Raw genomic sequence first — 20,314 nt, forward strand, 5'->3', positions numbered from 1 at the left:
CTTTTACTTATTTTTTCACTGAAAATACAAAAACTACATTAAATATAACTTGGAAAAAAAATAAAGTTTCCTAATAGATATTTTCATGTTTGTTTTCCTTCCAGTTCATATTTTACATCTTGCTTTTTTCACAACATGTTAGCTTGAGCATTTGCCACGTTGCTGCAATAGTCTTTATGATAATTATGCTTATAGCTGTGTAATATTAACTGCTGATGTATCATAATTTTCTATTTTCTATTTCTGGCCATTTAAGTGTTCAGATTTTGCTCTTATGTATAACTCTGCCAACCAGTAATTCCTTTTTTTTTTTTTTTTTTGAGATTGAGTCTCACTGTTTCACCCAGGCTGGAGTGCAATGGCGCGATCTCTGCTCACTGCAACCTCCACCTCCCGGGCTCAAGTGATTCTTCTGCCTCATTCTCCCAAGTAGCTGGGATTACTGGCGCCCACCACCAAGCCCAGCTAATTTTTGTATTTTTAGTAGAGACAGGGTTTCACCATGTTGGCCAGGCTGGTCTCGAACTCCTGGCCTCAAATGATCCACCCTCCTCGGCCTCCCAAAGTGCTGAGATTACACGCGTGAACCACCGTGCTCGGCCTGTAATTCCTCTTTTAAAAGAATTTTTACCCAAAGGTGCCACTCAGCACAGCCCTGACGGAGAGCCAGGTTTTCTGTCTGTGGGGCAGAAGGATGAAGAGGACTTGTGACTTAGAACTACATCATTGTAGGTTCAAAGGGAAAGAAAAATGGGTGTGCAGTGAGGGGAACTTCAAAAAGTCTAATTTCCAAAATGTAAAAAAAAAAAAAAAAAAAAGCATGATTCTCTTACAAATACATAATGAGTACATGTCAAGGTTCTATTTTAACTCATTAATGGGAGAACCAAGTATATAAGAAAAACAGATGTAAATGTGGTTAGTAAAAGAAAAAACTGTAGAATAAGATCTCAAAGTTAGATACTAAGCTGACTTTTTCTTCAGAGCAATAAAACTGTAAACTTTAGGATTATCTTCTCTACTAAACAGAAGACATTTTTATTTCTGTAGGACAAAAAATTATTTGCACTGTTATTGGATAAAAACTCTTTGTATCAGCTGGGAACGGTGGCTCACGCCTGCAATCCCAGCACTTTGGGAGGCCGAGGCGGGCAGATCACGAGGTCAGGAGATAGAGACCATCCTGGCTGACACGGTGAAACCCCCTCTCTACTAAAAATACAAAAAATTACTCGGGCGTGGTGGCGGGCGCCTATGGTCCCAGCTACTTGGGAGGCTGAGGCAGAAGAATGGCGTGAACCCCGGAGGTGGAGATTGCAGTGAGCTGAGATCATGCCACTGCACTCCAGCCGGGGCGACAGAGAGAGACTCCGTCTGAAAAAAAAAAAAAACACCTCTTTGTATCTTAGTGCTTCTCGACAAACTAACAGCTAACCTTTGAGAACTGTTAGAACTGTAAAATCATAAATCAAGAATAAATAATAATTCTACTAGAAAGTCGCATGGCCCATATGCAGGCTTGACAGTGAAGGTCATGCATCTTTTTGCCTTTTTCCCAACTTTTGGGTATTTTTTTTCTTGAAGACAGACCTGGGGAGGAGACTCCATGATGCTATTAACTGCCCATCCCCCATATCCCACCCACTCTACCCGCCAGGCATTTCAGTACAAGGTAGCACAGGGAGCATGTCGTCTTGGTCTGAAGCCGTGTAGGGGTACGGAAGGTCAGCGAGGACAAAAAGGAAGCTTGAACAATTAACGTCCTATCCCTGAGATGGATGGAGAGAGAGGTCCTGGAGCGTATGAGAGGAACAGGAATGAAGCCCAGGATTTGACTAGAAGCCCAGACCACCCCTAACTCCCAAGGATTCTCACTGGGAAGGACCTGAAAGAGACTCCAGAAGTTCAGGTGGAATTTGTTTTACGAAGTTAAATGATTACTTCATTGTAGATTGGAGTTTCGCCTTAATATTTTTCACTGTTAAGAATATTGTTCACCTTAATCACCGTGAGCCTTTTGTCCCACGCACTCCTTAGCACCTCTGAACCTATAAGTCTAATTGCCTGACAGCCCCTCTGGCTTTGTGCTTTCACCTCTAGGCCTGGCTGAGGCATCTTTGCCTCCTCTTCCTGTTCCTGGGCAGACCCTGGCTCTTTGAGACAGAGCAGCAGGGGTAGAGGACTACAGTCCAACTTGCCCCGGTGCCCCCAGGACTTTCTAGGTTAGAAAACTGGAAGTTTCACATCCCAGGATCCCCACTCAGTTCCAGGAAAACTGGGACCGTTGATGTCTCAGTCAGCTCAGGTTGCCGTAACAGAATACCATTAAACCGGACGGCATAAACAACAGAAATTTATTTTCTCACTGTTCTGGAGGCTGGAGGTCTAAGATCAAGGTGCCGTCATGACTGGGTTCTTGTGAGGTCTCTCCTCCTGGTGTGTAAACAGATGCCTTCTTCTTGTGTCCTCATGTGCTAGACAGTGGGGTATGGGGGGAGAGAGAGAGAGAGAGAGATCTGGTATTTGGTGTCTCTTCTTATAAGGACACTAATCCCATCATGAGGGCCTCACCCTTATGACCTCGTCTAAACCTCATCATCTTCCAAAGGCTCTGTCTCATAATACCATTACATCAGAGGTTAGGGCTTCAAGATATGTATTTTAGTTCAGTCCATAGCAGTTGGTCACCCTAAGTCCAGTCCTGCTCTTGATCTGAGCAGCTGTTGGATGCTGCTGTTTTCAACCTGAGAAGTTTTTTAAACTATTTTCCTAGTCTTAACTCTGTTGTTGTATCTCTCTGTTGTTGTAATTCATGAAGGCCAGACTATAGTCCAGGACCCATAAAAGTTTCCCACGTATTTCAGTCTGGAACAGAAATGAGTACAAGTTTTGTATTTTTGTTTTCTAGCAAGGAGACATTTGTGGGAGCTTCCAAGAAGACAAATGGAATGGAATAGGATATTTACTTTCATGGATCAGAAATGAATCACGTTGCTTTCTTTCAGAGTTGTAGAGTCTTAGGAAAGAAACAACAGAAAGAAAATGTTTTGTGGAGGAGAGCTGTGAAAAGAACAGACTTCTGAGTGGAGTACCTGGGTCAGGAGATATGGATTGATTCTGTGATTGGGCTCCTGAAAAACAATAAACTTGCCATGCTTTTTTATACCTGGATGCTGTCTCCAAATGCTCTCTCTAGGCATTTATTCTGCTCCAGGGTCTTCAGAAGAACAGGTTAGTAGCTGGTCAAAGGGAAGGGAGGAAGAGGGGAATTGTGTTGGTGTGAAATGGTGTGATGGCTGAACTCCCCTTAGGGTTGTAGGCAAAAGCAGATCCCTGGATAATGGGGGTACCATGCATAGCTCTGAAAATAAAATGTTATTGGCTCCAGTCTGAAACTGTCAATTTCCACTGAAACGGAATAAATTATTCAGAAAAGAGAAGCACCAAATATTATGCAGTCTGCCTTTGGGGAAAGAAAAAAACACCCACTTCTTATAAAAACACTTTTTTGGGATGAAGGATTTGATGTCAATTGATGAGTCATCACTGTGTGTGTGTGTTTTTTTTACCACTTAGCCAAAAAGTGAGATTTTTAAAAAGCATTTCTTGAAGCAAATTCTTCCATTGCTTGGGGTTCTCTCATCTAAGAGAGAAGGCATCCTAAGCACTTATATCCACAGTGCCAGCAGCTGTCCCAGCTTGCATGAAAGATATTGTTGGGCAAGATTTGTAGCTCTCAAGTTCCAGTTTCATTATGAAAAGGTGACCTCAACATAACATTCATCATCTAAAAGCAAGAAACAGAAAATAAAATTTAAAACCAATTTCAATGAGTAAAGCATATGTTTAAAAATGACATGATGAATGTCAGAAAGACAAAAGAATTTAAGAGAGCTTGTGCTCTCACTGTGCGGGCATGGCAGTGGGGTGACCACATGTCTTGGTTTCCCAAGGACAGTCCTAGCTCATGCCTGAAAAGTGCCCCCTTTGACTCTCAAAAGTATCTTGCTTTGGACAGTGAGTTATATGGTTACCCTAAGTGTTGTAGTTTTAAAACATGTCTGCAAATTCTTTGACACTCCTATCATCAAAAAGTTGATGTCCCGGCTGGGCACAGTGGCTCACGCCTGTAATCCCAGCACTTTGGGAGGCCAAGGCGGGTGGATCACCTGAGGTCGGGAGTTCGAGACCAGCCTGGCCAACATGGTAAAAACCTGTTTCTACTAAAATACAAAATTAGCTGGGCCTGTTGGCTGAGTGCCTGTAATCCCAGCTACTTGGGAAGCTGAGGCAGGAGAATCACTTGAACGTGGGAGGCGGAGGTTGCAGTGAGCCAAGATCGTGCTGTTGCACTCCAGCATGGGCAAAAAGCAAAACTCCATCTTTAAAAAAAAAAAAAAAATCTTTGTCCCTTCCCCTTGACAGTGGCCAGGCTTTTGTGATCACCTGAGTGAATAGCATGGGACAGCAGTGACACTACCTGATTTCCAAGTCTAGGTTAGAAAAGGCCATGCAACTTCTCCTGGTTTTTCTTGGGATACTTGTACTGGGAGTCATCTGCCACCCTCTAAGAAGTTTGACTACTCAGGAGCTGCTGTGCTGGAGGGACCACATGGAAAGACCAGAGAGTGAGAGAGTGGGAATAAGAGATGCATGCTCAGCAACACCTGGTCTAGCTGCAGCTATTTGAGTGTTCCCAGTCCAGGTACCAAACATGTGAGTGAGAAAGGCTTTGAGGTCACTCCAGGCCCAGCCACCACCTGACTACAGCAACGTGAGAGGCCCCAAGTGAAAGGTATCTGGCTGAACCCAGTCAACCTCCAGAACCATGAGAGAAAATAATAAAAATAAATGATGTCGTTCCTGTATGCCAGTAAGTTCGAGATGGTTTGTTATGCAGGCAGAGGTAACCAAGAGACTAGGTGTAGGTTGGTTAAGCATGACATTACCTGATGGTAGCTGGAGGGTCCCTACTAAGCACTTTCAAGTTGCTGCAACTTTTTTATTATGAACTTTTGCTCATTCATTTTATTATGAATGTTGCAGCCGCATTGGCTTCCTTTCAGTTCTTCTTATAGCCAAGCTCATTCTGTGCCAGGATCCACTGTCTGGAACATTTCTCTCCTCTCCCCTACTCCTTCCCTTTTTATCTGTCTTAGTCTTATTCACCCTCCAGGTCCCAGCTTAAAAACACCTTCTTGATTCCTTCTGATAGGTTCTTAGCTTTCTCATAGGCACTTGAGATAAATTGTATTTTGAAAAAATCACCACAGCTATACTTTTGATCCTACATGCTATTCCAAAATTTTGCCATTCCCTTATCAAGAGGTGGTGTCTATTTCCCCTCCCTTTGAAATGGTGCAATACTTTCTGTTTGCAATATTGACTAGAATGGGGCAGAAGCAACGATGTGTGACTTTGAGTCTAGGTCATAAAGGAATGTGGTTTCTACCACGATCATTCTCAGGATACACACCCTGGGAACTCAGCCACCATACTGTGGGGAAGCCCAGGCCACATGGAGAGGCCACGTGTATGTATTCCATCTGACAGCTCCAGCTGAGGTCCCAGCTGCCAGCCATCATTAACTGCCAGACAGGTGAGTGTGTTTTCCTTCAAATGATAGCAGTACCCTGCTTTTGAGCCATGCTAGCTAATGCCAAGTAGAGCAGGAATGAGCTATCTCTGTTGACTGCTCAATACTATGCAATCTATTGTCATTGTTATAAGACTAAGTTTTAGGATGGTTTGTTATGCAGTAATAGATCATCAGAGCACTACTGTGTTTTTATTTCTTAAAACTGCCCCAACTGTGATTATGTAAATATTATTAAAATGATATGCTCGATGTCTGTTTCTGCTTCTGAATTGTGAGATCCATGAGAGCTGGGACCCTGAATGCCTTGTCCACTGTTGTATGTCCAGCACATGACCATGTCTACCACAAAAGAGGAGCTTCAAAATAGAATTGTGGAATGGAAGAATGAGTGAATGAATGGATACAATGGCCTAAAAAGTACATGGGAATACCAACAAAGTAAAAATGAAAGCCAAAAAGTTCCTGAGGATATGAAAAACTATTTTGGTTGAAGGATAGACTGCTCATCATGACATCTGTGGAGTTCAGAAGCTGATTTGTAATTTTGCATTTGTCAACCTATTTTATACCTTTCAACCGTGTATCAATATTAGTTTGGTCACATCCAATCACATTTGAGTCTACACTAACACACTATTGCAACAAAAGCCTTTTATAATCTTTTGGCAGCTTTAAGTGTTAGTTTCAGAGTAGATTCTTAGTTCATGCAACTTTATTCATTTATATTTATAAAAGAATTAACCATAATCACAGACCAAGACAATTATCACCTCCCTTGGGTGGAAAAGTATGTGTCAAATTACACTCCATAGAGGAAAAATTGTTTGAAGATGTGTAGATTCAAACTAGCAAAGTGGGAGACTTAAAGAGTTGATACGTGTTGTTGCAAAACACTTAGCTATTATTTTTGAGAACGTGTGGAAGACCGAGGTCCCAGAGGAGTTGGGAGTGGGAGAGACTACAACAGTGTCCATCTTTTCAAAAGAAAGCAACTTCTCAAGAAAAGAGAAAAACAGAACAAAATACCAATTTATCAATTTGTGAACACCAGGCAGAGCTCAAGATCCTGTGCAACCAGTCTGGCTAGATGACCTCTGGTGAGAGTCACAGGCTGTGGAAATAATCACAGAGTAGCAGATGACTGTATTTGGGCTTCTCGGGGCATTTGACTACAGGTGAACAAATCAAGTTCCTCTTTAAAGAAATGGGCCTGAGAAGATTTGATAAATATCTCCTACTACTAGAGAAGAAACTCACACAACCTTGTGTATTGGAGCCACTCAGTGTCACTTAACTTCAGCTGGTCATCCTCTTGTGTGTCCTGGTTGGAGTTCTCATCCATCCTCAGTTCAGTTTCTCCAGTGACTATAGCTCCATCTCCTGCAAGGTGGGGAAAGGGTAGACATCAATTACTTATGATGGGGCATGGGGTCTTTGCCCACTGATATTCACTGCTGCCACACACACACAGCCTTCAAAAAATCCAGTATTGAATCCACCCCATCTATCCCAAACCACTTGCTCTTTCCAAATGCATCACGTTCTCTCTTCCCTCTATAACTCTGCCCTAGAATGCCCTACCGTGCCAGCTCCCAGATACCTCATATAATTAATTTTCACTGCCTTGCCCTTTCAAGAGGGAGTTCAGGTGTTGTATCAGAGGCCGGTGCCATGCTGCTCAGATCTCTGTTAGCTGGGCAGGCACACCTATCCTTCCAGCTGTCTGTTAGTGTTGGCTTCTAACAGCTCCAAGGGACATCCTTCTTCAGAGACTCACCCTCTATCATCAACAGGCGCCTTCTCTCCCAGAATTAGGTAGGATATTAGGCGCTCTCCCCCAGGAGCAGCCTGCAGCCAATGACTGACTGATGAGGAATAGTCAGGTCTGGCCTTTTTGACTCAAAGTGGGACAGCTCTGTTGTGCAGCCACACACTCCACGTGTCCCCTTCGGTCAAACTGCAGCTAGACTAACAGAAGCCACATCTTTGCCTAGCTTCGCCTGCTTCTCTTTCTTGCTTCCGTCATTTATTTACAGGTTTCTTCCGAGAGTTGTCCCTTGATAAATCACTTATACAGGATTTCGCTTCTCAGGCTCTGCTTCTAGGGAACCCAACTCAGGCCGATATTGTCTTTTCTGGGAGACTTTCTTTAACCATTTGCCACCCAAACTAAATCAGAGTCCCTGTTATGTGCACACACTTCCATCACAGAGCTTCTCACTAAGTACCGGAATCATTGATTTAATTGTCAGTCTCCCCCACTAGTCTATTTGAGAGCAGGAACCTTGACCTATTGATCTCTCTCTCCCCAGCACCTGGGACCTATAGCTGCTGTTCAGTAAAATTTTGATGAATTGAATTCTTGGGGATCTTTGTGAAGACAGTGTACTCATGAAATATACAGAGGTGGGTGAATGAGCCTTATTTTAGCCCTCATATTAAAGAGGGTTCAGGGGAAAACAGTCACAGAGATTGTTATAGAAATAGGCTACGGGCTTACCATAGAATGTTGCTTAGGACAATTGAAAATGGAATATAATCTGGGATTTTGGTCGATTAATGATTATCAAGTCAGCTGCTTACTAGTACAATGGAAAATTTTCAAAAGATGTAATACATGGGTGGGCCCTGCCTTCAAACAACTTAAAATCCAGTTTGAGAAAGGTCGATTGTAAATAGATGAAGAGCGGTAACAAATAGAATGTGAACCAACTTCCAGCCACCGTAAGGAATGGACAGAAATAGGCTTAAACTCTAGTGACAAATTTGGAAAAATATTTTAATCAACTTCCTAACAGAGCAGTGGAAGTGTCATCAGCACTGATAATGACTCTATCCTTGACCGAACTTGAGTCTGGCTCCACTGAGCCCTCCTTTCAGCTAGGCCTCTACCTTGACCTATGAGAACTGCAGACTCTCAGCACAAACTAACACTGATGTAGTTTCTAACAGCTCCAGGTCACGTCCCTAGGATAAGAACCCCAGCTCTCCTAAGTTCCTGCCTGAGAAAGCTTGTTGCTGCCAAAAGAATTTAGTATTTGTTCCAATGCCTGACTATAGGCCCCTGACCTTTATTTCTTAAAACACTTACTTTGGGCCAGGCGCGGTGGCTCACGTCTGTAATCCCAACACTTTGGGAAGCCGAGGCGAGTGGATCACCTGAGGTTAGGAGTTCAAGACCAGCCTGACCAACACGGAGAAACCCTGTCTCTACTAAAAATACAAAATTAGCCGGGTGTGGTGGCACACCCCTGTAATCCCAGCTACTCAGGAGGCTGAGGCAGGAGAATCACCTGAACTTGGGAGGTGGAGGTTGTAGTGAGCTGAGATCGTGCTATTGTACTCCAGCCTGGGCTACAAGAGTGAAACTCCATCTCAAAAAACAACAAAAACAACAACAACAACAAAAAACTTACTTTGAAAAACTTGCCATTGTAAATCCTACTTCAGTCCTTTTGTGGTGTATCTCTTACAACCCATGTATTTTTCAAGGACCTGGGAGCCATCACTTTGCAATGTAAGAAAGAGAGGGGGCCAGGCACAGTGGCTCACACCTGTAATCCCAGTGCTTTGGGAGGCCAATAATGGAGGCTCCATTGAAGCCAGGTGTTCAAGATCAGCCTGGACAACATAGTGAGACCTTGTCTCTACAAAAAGAATTTAAAAATTAGCCAGCCCTGGTGACCTATGTCTGTAGTCCTAGCCACTCAAGAGGCTGAGGCAGGATGATCACTTGAGCCCAAGAGTTCAAGGTTATAGTGAGCTCACTGCACTCCAGCCCCGGCCACAGAGCAAGATCCTGTCTCTAATGAAATTAAAAATGAAAATAAGAGAAAGATAAGTCTCTTGTCTTCTTGTTTCCCAGTCTCTGTGGGAGACTAGGAGCATCCCTTCAATCAGCATCAGTTAGCAAACACAGGTGCCCAATCACGTCAACATCCCCCTTAACGTCCTTCAGCACTTTTCCTTTAGCACACCCCAGCATTTAAAAAGCCTCCTACTTTTTGTTTTGATAGAGTTATACTCTTTGAGCTCAGGTTATACTGAGTTCCCTCCTCTACTGTAATTTTACTGAATAAAACCTGTCCCCCGATCTTTAATTTAGTGTCCGGTTCTGTTTCTCTTTGACAGCACCCAAGAGAAACCGTGACTTCAACTATAGTAGAAAGCTTTGAAGAGTAATGAAGTTCCATTTCAGAGGGTGCTGGTTTTGTCCTGCAATAAAGCAGGAGGTGGACATGTGGATGAATGACCCTTTCAAAGGCCTTCTCCTGGCAAATTTGTCAGGTCATTGGTAAAATATCTCTTCAGGAGCCTCGTGATTATAAGGAAAGGGTCAGGCAATGAACACAGTCCTCCAAGTGAATAGAGAAGTGCTTCTATGGTAAATAAGCACAAGCCCGATCCTGACTCTGCTTCTCCCCTGCTGGGCAACTTTAGATAAATTGCATAACCTCTTCCAAGGCTCAGTGCCCTCATTCTGTAAGAAGAAGAGGTTGTACTAGACGCTATTCGAGTTCCCTTCCAGCCCTGATATATTATGATTTCCAGGGACCCAATATTTCTGAATTAACTGAAAATCCCTTCTTGCTCACCACCCTTGATGGTTATGTTGAAATGCCTGTCATCTGTGTGTTAAGCTGGGAGAGGAGCTCTCTACTGTGTGCCAAGAAAGAGCTCTCGCGCCTCTTCCAGGGCCATATGTGGCCAGGATCCCCTGGGAAAGCAAAAGCACATATCGTTGCCAAAGAGTCTAACTTTGTAACTCAGAATTTGCCATCTGCTAAACAGCTTTTAATTGAAGCTCCAAGAGGCAGAGGCTGGCTGGAAAAATCTTCCAAGCAGATCCAATAGGATTATCTTCCCTAAAGGAGGTTTTTCTATGTTTAATTAGTTGGAAGCCATTTTGTCACTGACAGATTATTTAGATGTCAGTCCTTTTGGTGCCCTTTTCTCACCCCTCACCCCCATGTTTGAGCCTCACAGATTTTTTTTTTTTTTTTTTTTTTTTTTGACAGAGTCTTGCTCTGTCGCCCAGGCTAGAGTGCAATGGTGCAATCTTGGCTCACTGCAACCTCTGCCTCCCAGGTTCAAGCAGTTCTCCTGCTTTAGCCTAACAAGTAGCTGGGATTACAGGCATGAGCCACCGTGCCCAGCCTCACAGATTCTTTAGTTAGTACCAGCCTCTGATTCCTTTTTTTCTTGGAGGCTATACTGCCCATCCTCAGGTATCCAGTGTTCCCAAAGCCCTTTCTTCACCACTCAGGATACAGGTGAGCTATTTCAACGTGGATGGAGAAGCCAAGCATAACCAGTTCTCAATTTTTGGTGCTTGAGCTCATTACCATGCACTCAGGAGCCACAAATTCATGGTCCTTTAACCTACACCAAGAATCATCAGGCAGGCGTGGGCCTGAAAGGCAGCACCAATTGAGGGAAAGCCCAGTCATTCCAGGGGCAGCGTGTTAACCCTTTGCGCTCAGGGCCTTTCCATAGCCCAGACCAGCTCCATTTGCTGCTGGCAGGAGATGAGTGAAGGAGTAAGTCCCCAGAGTTGGGAGCTTCCTCCAGTTAGGGGCTTGGACTGCTGCATTTCCTTGTCTTTTTTCAGGGGGCACATTGTGAGATTCCGGTATAGCCGCAAATGTTTACAGTCAGGAAGTGGCAACTTGGTATTGGAACCAAGGTCAGATGTGGCTGCAGCAAATGAAGATGCTGTTCAAAGTACTTCTTGGCTTGCAACTGGGTAAAATACTCAATATCAACCTGCAAATCAATAACATTATCTCCATTTTAATGTTTTTATTATATAAATTACCATCATGTTAACCTTTTTATTATAGAAAATTTCATAACATAAAAATGGAAAGAAGAGTTAATGAATCCCTATGTGCCCATCACCCAGTTTCAACAGTTATCTACTCAAGGCCAACCTTGTTTCACCTGTATCCTCACCAATCCCCTGCTCCAACTCCCCATAGTATGTCCTCACATTTTATAGTTGAGGAAACCAAGGTGCAAGTATAAATGAAAAAGAATGAACGGAGTCAGTTATTGTCAATAGATGACGGTGGGGTAAAGGTGGAAAGCAGGGGATGAAGGAAGTGTATCACATTCTTTGGGGTAGCACGTACATATTTTGGAAAATGCAAGGTCAATAATACACTCTTTATTTTACTTATTTATTTATATTTTTTGAGACAGAGTCTCGCTCTGTCCCCAGGCTGGAGTGCAATGGCGCAATCTCGGCTCACTGCAAGCCCCACCTCCCAGGTTCAAGCCATCCTCCTGCCTCAGCCTGCTGAGTAGCTGGGACTACAGGTGTGTGCCACCACGTCCAGCTAATTATTTGTCTTTTTAGTAGAGATGGGGTTTCACCATGTTGGCTAGGATGGTCTTGATCTCTTGACCTCCTGATCGACCCGCCTTGGCCTCCCAAAGTGCTGGGATTACAGGCCATGAGCCACCGCGCCAAGTCAATAATACACTGTTACATAATTTTTGTATGGAACATAAAAAAAAATATCTATTGTTTTCATAATATAATTTACAGAAGGCAAAGCTGTACAAAAGCTTTCTCAAACCATTGGTGGGGATTACATCAAAAGCTCTGAGCCTGTGAGATTTTTATATGTATCAGAAAGAGGCCATGGGTTAGAATAGGTTATAAATACAGGATTAGAATATGTCCAAGGTTCCTTTCCTCTTTGACACCCCAGGTCAACCATAACCCTAAATTGGAGGCCATGGAAATTGGAGGCCATGGCTATTTCCCTTTGCAGCATCTAGTACTGTTCTGTGTAAGCAGGAGGCTTCAATAAATGCCTCAGAGAGGTGGACTTCCTTGCAGTTGCAGTTAATGTGTGAACTAATGGGAGACCTAGAGGAAATTGCTCGAAAACATCTTAGATATGGCATTTCCAAATTTTAAAAAAAGACTTTGAGCAGGCCCCATAATTTTCAAACTCTGTTCCCTAGGACCTTATAGATGCATGTGGGGTTTGGCAAACATTGACATGTACCAGTCAACCTTGGAAGAATTAAACTTCCTGAGGAAAGCCTTTATTGCATTGATTTTATTTTGGGGTTTTGCTGGAAAACTTCAGTAGAATTATTTAAAAAGAGCTCTGCTGCTGAAAAATCACTGACAATAGGCTCCTTCCACAGGAGAGGAGCTGATAGTGCAGAGAGGGTGTGACTGGTTCAAGTTCATACAATAGATTAATGGAACTGATGGGACCAGAGACTCGGTATCCTGGGATCTGTGGACAGTTGACATGGTTATTGGATTGGGAGCTGCAGGAAGTGCCCAACATGGGAAGAAAAACCCTTTAGAATGAAAGGGCTGTCCACACAAGTTCTCTTGCTGTCCCAATCCCAGGTTGGGCTCAGCAAACAACTTTCCAGCTGTTTGTTCTATAAGGGTTTCAGTGAGCAAGACACACTGTGGTCCAGGAAAATCGAGCACCAGGGGCTTCTGGGCTGCAGGCCAAGGAACACTCGGTATGCTGTGCCACCCAGCTTCAGCCACTAAACAGTCCTGTCTCCGCCAACTAACAGCCTAGAAGGGAAACTGTGGACAGATCACACCATTAATGAACAGTAGGGGAACTTCGGGAAGATTCCTGCAGAGGAAGTCATTGTTCAAGGACATGGCAACATGATCAGAGTACAAGCTGTGGAATTCTTCTCTGATGAGCTAGGGAACCCTTGAACCATGGCCCTCATAGTACTCTGGTTGCTTAGCTAAGTCCATGCCAGAGATTGCAAACGAGTGGCCAGTAGGCTGAATACTATCTCCAGAAATGTTTTGTTTCACTTCAGTGGTGTTTCAATACTTTTTAAGTAAGTCACCAACATTTTAAAATTGAGGGGTTTCACATTAAAAACTCCAGATTTCTGATGTATCTTGAGAAAAAAGAGAGAAAGATCTAGCAACACTGAGCAACACTAGCAAGACATTCTATCCCAGTCAGCTGGAAGCTGGAGCTTTAAACTGGGCATACATTCTGTCATTTGCTGCAGTCCCCACCAGCGTCGACTGCCTTACACCAGCTGCTGCTTCACTTGTTCAGTTTACCTCCTGGACCCTGTAGCAGTCTGGATTGGTGACCTAATACTCTCCGACAAAGAGTGTCAAACAATGACTCTCAAATATTAGCTCTGAACCCTCTATGGTGCCTACCTGAGGCCCTACCCCAGAGACCCCGATTCCTATGTATAAATGAGGTTCAGGATTTACATTTTAAACCAGCAACCTAGAGGTTCTGATGCAGGTGGTTTTATGACCACAGTTTAAGACAAGCTACCATAGAATCAAGGCCCTGAATACCGGGTACACATTTGAATCAACAAAGTGAAATTTTACTCCATCTCTCTTATTACACACACACACACACACACACACACGCACACACACACATATTTCCCTTTAACCATTCAAAAGTCGCTGAAGAAAATACACATTTCACCCCTAAATGTTGCAGCACACCTCCCGTAAGACTACGGACATTCTCCTGCAAAACCACACAGCATTATTAAGCCTGAGAAAGTCATAATTTCCTCATGACTAGATTCAGTCAAATATGTCCAGTAAGAACCTCACATAAATGATTTTGTGTGATGTTGTATACCTCCCATTGCATAAGATTAGGATGCAAAAAAAATGCAGAGGTTCACAAACTACAGCGTGCACTTGGAGGGCTGGTTACAACCCACGTTGCTGGGTCCTACTCCACAGTTTCTGATTTGGGAGGTGTGGAGTGAGGCCTGAGATTTGCATTTCTCGAAAGTTTGCAGGTGATGCTGATGCAGTGGGTCCAGGGACCACACTTGGAGAACCACCCACACGATGGCAGGCCATCCCACCATTGGCAACAGATATTGGTGTTTTTTAAAGCTCCCCCAGGTGATTGTTTGCAGCCAGCATTAAGATCCATTGCTAGTCTGGCCCCTCACTACTCAAATAAAGTCCTCGAGCCAGCAGCGTCAGCAACATCCAGGTACCTTGTGAGGAAGGTAGAATCTCAGGCCCTACTCCAGACCTATCAAACCAGAATCAGCATTTTAGCAAAATCCACAAGTGGCTCGTGCTCACATTCAGGTTTGAGAAGCACTTCTCTAGAGCACCCGGGAGCTTCTCTTACCTTTAACTGAGGCTTCCACTGGTCTGGTCTTCCCAAGACACCCCCGGCCACTGGTGGCCCTGTAAACATGGTGCCACCATGGATGAGTTGATGCCTGAGTATCGATGGGGGCAAGCCAGAGCTTCCTTCCTAAACGCTATCGAAGTCTCCGACGTAGGTACAGCCTGGGGGTGATGGTGGGTGAGCTGCTGCTTAAGGGCCACAGCCCAGACCCTGGAGGAAGAAAATGAAGCCTACCAGATTCATTCTGTAGGCTTCTTCTATCCCACCCCCAACTTCAGCCTTTCAAGATCTTTTTATTAATGCCCACAATTACTCTGATGTGATTACATTACACATTGCATGTCTGTTTCAAAACATCACATTTACCCTATAAATATATACACTATTATGCACCCATAATAATGAAAAATAAAAAAAAAAATTAAAGAAACCACTTGCTTTGGTCCCATCTATAATTTTAGTGCCTGATTTTACCTGCTCCTCTGGCTTCCAACTTGCTGCCTGCTCCTCACTCATGGCTTTGTTTAGTCTTGATATTTCTTGGTGGGTGGCGTTTTACTAAGTCCTGAGATACAAAGGTGACTAAAACAAATCCCCACTGTCAGGGAGTCGAGTTCCCTATTGCCCAACTGGCCACTCTCCTGGCACCGTGAGGCCCCTTCTCAGCCTCAGTATCCCCATCGAGTGGCCTCACCTGCTCCTTGGCTGTGGACCTGCAAGGATGGGTTGGACATAGAGATCGTCTGACCTCTTCTTTCTCTACCCAGTTTGACTTTTAGAGACTGAGGCTGTTTGAGGCCATTTACCAGCTATCACTGAACAGTGCCCTAAGCCTTGGGTCTCATGGAGGGAACAGATATGGTCCCTGGCCTTAGATTACCTACAACATGGTGGGGGAGATGGGGCACTTAAGAAGAATGTGTTGTGAGACGTAATTTTTCAGACTGGGGAGAAATCCTTCCCACTAAGGGATTAAGGTAGGTTTCATGGAGGAGGTGGCATTTAGGAAGAGGCAGTGGACATCTTCAAGGTCCAATAAAACAATCAGGTGTCTTGGTTTTGCTTTGGGACAGGCCCAGGAGTTGCTGTGATTCAGGCCATATGAATTGTTCCCCCACCTGCACACCCTGGGCACCAAGGAGAAGGCAATATCTTTGCTCATAAAGCATTTTGCAAGCCTGGGAAATGGAGCTTGGATTGTAAGGGGTTCGAACTACTTTAGCGCTGCAGTGGAAATAGCCTCCGCATGGGGGAGGAGAAGAATCAAGTGGGGAATGCGCCAACTGAGGACTGGAAACCGCAGTCAGAAGAATGGATCTGCACTTTCCACTCCTGGCAGAGAACAGGCCTCAGTCAGGAATACAACCAGACGGCTGGGCCTGGGAGTCTCCGAAGCAAACCTGGAACTGAGTAAGTCATTATCTTGGGTGAAATTGAGTTTGAGGATGATCAGGAGAAGGGGACAGACAAAGAATCAGAAAGTGTGACAAAGGAGCGGTCTCCCCATCTCAAAGCATTAGACGAGGTAAAACCATGATCATTAGTTTCATCATCATCTGTTCACGAGGAGGCCCCTGTCAGCTGGGGTAGCCAGGGAGGGCTTCATGGAGGAGGAAAGTCTTGAAATTTGAGTTGGAACTTTCTGGATAGATGAGAGGTTGTGAGAAGGTGGAGAACAGCACAGCACAGAGATGTGAGTATGCATTATGTCCCAGCAACGATAAGACTAGGATGAGCCACCTGTGGCTGCCCATGTGCTAGCCCACGCCTCAGCCCAGGTGGGGCCTTCACGGTGAATTGCATTAATGGCCCCAGATCGCCACCTCTCTCTGAATCCATGCCCTTTGCTATGTGACTGTAGTGCCCTCCCAATCTGCCTGGATTCAGCTGTGTCAGCGGTGCTTTAGCCAATAGAAGGAGGCAGAAGGATGCTGTGCAATGAAGGATTAACTCAGCACACCTGGGTGGTCCAAACCTGCCCATTCCAAAGCAAGTTTTGGCCTGTGGCAGCCTGATAAGAATGTCATTGTTTAGCTGGAGCCCGTGGGTCATGTCACATAGTCTACACTAAATGAGATTTATGGCGGGGGCTGTGAGCCACATAGTATTCAGGTGACCTCTGGAGAAGTTGGAAACTAAGGCCCACCACATGGGCAGTCAGCCATGCCTATGTGACCAGACCCCAATAAGAACCCTGGACACTAAGGTTGGAGTGAGCTTCCCTGGGTGGCCATGTTCCATGTACGTTGCCATACAGCCTGGCTGGGAGAATTAAGCCCTGTCTGTGCAACTCCACTGGGAGAGGACAGCTGGAAGTTTGCACCTGCTGTCTCCTATGCACCTTTTCTCCATGGCTTATTTAATATGTATCCTTTTCCTATAGTAAAATGTAACTATGAGTATAACAGCTTTGCTGCGTTCTGTGAGTCCCTCCAGTGAATCAGTGAATTTACAGGTGGTCTTGGGGACCTCTGAATGACAGATAGTATGACAATTCTGAGTCTAGGCCTCAAGAGGCCTTGAAAGCACTTCTGTTTGTTCTCTTGCACTTCTGTGATTGCCTTGAGAAAGGCACACTTGGGCTAGCCCATCAGTACAGGAAGGGAAAGAGAGATGTGCGGAGCAGGGCCACTTTCCAGCTCCATCTTAGATCTGTCTAGCCCCAGCTAGTCGTGCATGAGTGAGCCCAACAGAGACTAGCAGAGCCACACAGCTGAGCCCAACCTAGAGTCCCTGACCCCAAGCTGACTCGCATACCCATGAGAAATAATACATAGTTGTTTCAAGTCAGTGAACTTTAAAACAGTGTGTCATCAGTAGTAGAAATGATAAACCCCCAAAGCACAGTGGTGGTCCCAGCCTCGCTCTAACTGATATGAGGACCTCAGAGAGCCTCAGCAAGCTAGTTACTCTGAGGGTCTCTGCATCCTTAGCTTCCAAGTCAGGATAGAGTTACAAATCAGCCACCCATGTAGTTTCATTCATGCAAATTGCAAGTTGATCCGTTTCTCCAAAGGATGCACAGGTGTCAGTATGGAAGGCCTTGTGGACATTTTTGTTGGAAGAGGCATGGATAAGTGAAGAAGGGATATGGTCTGAAAGCAGGGTTGAGCAAGAGGGAGAAAAAGTGGGCCCCAGAGAGGAGGGTAAATGTGAAGAGGACTATATGGAGAGAGAAGTAGGGAAGCACCTCGAGAGTATTTTTTATAACCTCCTGACCTGGGATCTTCCAACAGGTATATACATCCTCACACCAGCAGGTACCTTCCAAAATGCTGCAGGCTCCCCAGACCACAGTCCTGCTCTTGGATACACCATTGGCCTTTTGGACTTCACCACAGTTCTGAATACTCAGGCTCTAACTCTGTACCCTCCCAAGGTCAAGAATTGCCTTATTCTTTAGATCTATCCACTCCCAATTTCCCTGGGGTCTCCCCACTACTTGATGGAAGCCTAGCTTCCAGGGCTTTCCCAGGCTGATGGCCTCTACCCAAGACTCCCCTGACCACCTGCGGTAGATTAGATTACTGTTGAACAAATATTCACTCCTTTCATCCCCTCCCTGGAGGAGGGATATCCCCAGACACATTCATGTTGGGCTTGTTCTTGTGACTGCTTAGCCAATGAAATGTGAGTGGAAGTGAAAATATGCTTACTCCAAGCCTACATTTTCAGGGCCATCATATTTCTGCCTCCCCCTCCAAGAGACTCTAACCTCCATCATTAGACGATTATGCTTCAGGTCACCACTGCCCCAAATCTTGGGTCAAGAATGAGAGATGCAGAGAAAATATGAACTTGAGCCTCAGCTTGAAGCAGAGCTGCCTTGGTCAACCCATAGGCATTAAAACAAGATTTAAGTAGTTTGTCATGCAGCATATTGTAGTGGTTGCTGACCAACATACCACTCATGAGGGGAGAGCCAATATCTTGCTGAAGTGAGATCACTGTTACGACATTAGCTACCACAAATCACTAACAAAGGAAAATTTGTTGTATTCAGGACACTTACATAAATCCATTCTAAGGATCAACATTTTCGGGCAAGAATGAATCACATTTGGCTATTATTTGCTTATAAGAATTGGAGAAAGGATGTTAACCCATGAATGCTCTGGAAGAAAACCCAAGGGAGAACTGTTCTACTATCACCAATCCAAGCAAAGATCAAGAATGCAAAGTGTCACTATTGCCTCAGGGAAAGAAACTAGCACACAAGCAAATTAAATCCCCTGCCTATCTTCCATTTGGCTGCTTTGATAAAGAAAAACGACACAAGTTTTGGAGTTAGAGGGGAGCTGACTTGGTGCCCTGCTACAAAATGTATTTACAAAAACAGACTTTGCAGAGCTGATATGATGGGTGTCTTGAAGATTGTGATGGTCTGCAATGGAGAGGGGCTGTACTTGTCTTCAAGGGCTGCCACAACAAAGTATTCCAGATGGGGTGACTTCAACAACAGACATTTATTTTCTTGCTTTTCTGGAAGCTAGACATCATAGATGAAGGTCTCGGCAGAGCTGGTTTCTTCTGAGGCTTCTCTCCCTGGTTTGCCATGGCTGTCTTCCGCATGTGTCTTCATGTGGTCTTCCCTCTAGGCCTGTCTCTGTCTTCATCTCTTCTTTGACATCAGTCAAATTGGAGTGGGGCCCACACCAGTGACCTCATTTAACCTTAATTACCTCTTTAAAGACCCCCATCTCCAAATACAGTCATCTTCTGAAGCTAAAGCGCTGGGAGTTAGGAATTCAAAATATGAATTTCGTGGGGACACAATTCAGTCCATGATAAGGGTGGAAATCACAGAGAGTCAGATCAACATTAGGAAGAATTCTCTAACCAGAAACATCAAGTGCTGCCAAAGTAGAGAAGCAGGTCCCTGTTACAGGAGCTATTTCAGCTATTTCTGTGCATATTGGATGACCTCTTTAGCAAGGATTTTTTTTTTTTTTTGAAACAGGGTCTCACTCTGTTGCCCAGGCTGGAGTGCAGTGGTGTAATCACGGCTCACTGCAGCCTCAACTCCTGGGTTCAAGCCATCCTTCTGCCTCAGTCTCTTGAGTAGCTAGGACTACAGGTGCGTACCAACATGCCCAACCAGTTTTTGTATTTTTTGTAGAGATGGGATCTCACTGTGTGCCCAAGCCAGTCTCTAACTCCCGGCCTCAAGCGATCTTCCTACCTTGGCCTCCCAAAGTGCTAGGATTACAGGTGTGAGCCACCACACCTAGCCTGTTTCTTTTATTGGTTCAATAAAGATGCCTATAGAGCTTAGCATATGCTCAGTGCTATGCTAGGTGTTGAATAGGGAACAAAGCATTTATAGTATCTTCCCTCCTGCAGCTTTAAGTCTAGTGCTGCATTTAGGCATTATACAAGTAAACACAAATGAACATATAATGGCAAATTGCAGCAAGGGCATTGAGAGTATAAGGGGCTCATTTCATCGGATAGCTAGTGACGACATAACAGACAACATTTGTTGCTAACACAACCCTGATTATTTCAGGTACCTAGGGATCCTTTTTTCTTGGAGAGTACAGGCCTTCACCCAGCCCAAGGGATG

The 20,314-nt window shown here is 44.6% G+C and overlaps 1 long non-coding RNA gene across 2 annotated transcripts in view; it reads right to left on the reverse strand.

Annotated features, from left to right (window-relative positions):
• Positions 1-10,985: 10,985 nt before the first annotated feature.
• Positions 10,986-20,314, reverse strand: part of LOC134739102 (uncharacterized) — a 155,623-nt gene continuing 146,294 nt past the window's right edge. Inside the window, exons 4-5 of one of the 2 annotated variants that reach the window (XR_010125606.1) lie at positions 14,746-14,958; positions 10,986-11,365 (exon numbers count right to left, since the gene is read on the reverse strand). This is a non-coding gene — a long non-coding RNA (uncharacterized LOC134739102). The other variant, XR_010125605.1, reaches the window with a different exon arrangement.

This window comes from Pongo pygmaeus, chromosome 2 (genome assembly GCF_028885625.2).
Source record: "Pongo pygmaeus isolate AG05252 chromosome 2, NHGRI_mPonPyg2-v2.0_pri, whole genome shotgun sequence".
In the NCBI taxonomy this organism is placed as follows: domain Eukaryota; kingdom Metazoa; phylum Chordata; class Mammalia; order Primates; family Hominidae; genus Pongo; species Pongo pygmaeus.